The sequence below is a fragment of the Echinops telfairi genome, unplaced genomic scaffold (genome assembly GCF_000313985.2).
Source record: "Echinops telfairi isolate 266 unplaced genomic scaffold, ASM31398v2 ScPeMD7_7423;HRSCAF=8461, whole genome shotgun sequence".
In the NCBI taxonomy this organism is placed as follows: Eukaryota; Metazoa; Chordata; class Mammalia; order Afrosoricida; family Tenrecidae; genus Echinops; species Echinops telfairi.
In genome coordinates this window covers 1,202,460-1,203,430 of record NW_022111323.1, presented here as the reverse complement: position 1 = coordinate 1,203,430, position 971 = coordinate 1,202,460, and positions in this window count along the sequence as shown.

The window sequence follows — 971 nt, the reverse complement described above, 5'->3', positions numbered from 1 at the left end:
TCTATAGACTAATTAGCTGCTTATTTCTTATGTTGTATATCTATCTATCTATGTATCTATATATAAATATACATAAAATCATAAGTGTCCTGGTCTTGTTTCTATAGAAACCCTGTCTAACATATACATGTATGGGTGGGTCTGGATTTGTTTCTCTAGTCAACCCAGTCTAATAATCCCAAAAGAGAGTGTTAAGTGACTTACATAAATGGAAGAAAATTCTGTGCTAAAGAAAACTTAACATTGTGAAAATGTTAATACTATCCAAAGAAATCATTAAGTGCAATGCAATCTCAAGCCCAATTCCAACATTCTTTAAACAAATGCAAAAAATAACCACCAACTTCATATAGAAATATTGCTGCTGTTTTAAGGTTCCATCAAGTCATTTCCGACCCACAGTAACCCTATGAAAAACAGAACAAAACACTGCCTTGTCCTGCACCATCTTCACAATAGTTCCTATGCTTGAACGCATTATTACAGCCACTGTGTCAATTCTTCTGATTTAGGGCTCCCCACTTTTGCTGCCACCCTACTTTCTAAACATGATGTCCCTCTACAGGGACTGGCCTCATTTGAGAACATGTCCAAAATATGTCTCGCCATTCTTGATATGAAATGCAAGAGACCCCAAATAGCCAAAGAAATATTGAAGCAAAAGAACATAGGGGAAGGTATTTCATTCCAAGTTCAAAAATATTAAGTAGCCACAGTAATAAAAACATTGTGATAATAGATCATTGATAGACATATAATTCAATGGAGTAGATTTAAGAGACTGAAAATAAATCCATGCATCCATAACTGATTTGGGCAAGGAGTCAAAGTCCATTAAATTGAGAATAATCAATGTCATCAACAAATAGTTCTGGTAAAATTGTGTGCATATTTGCAGAAAAATAAAACTAGATTTATTTCTCCCACACTACACAAAAATGGACTCCAACATTGGGCCTCCACTCAAGCAC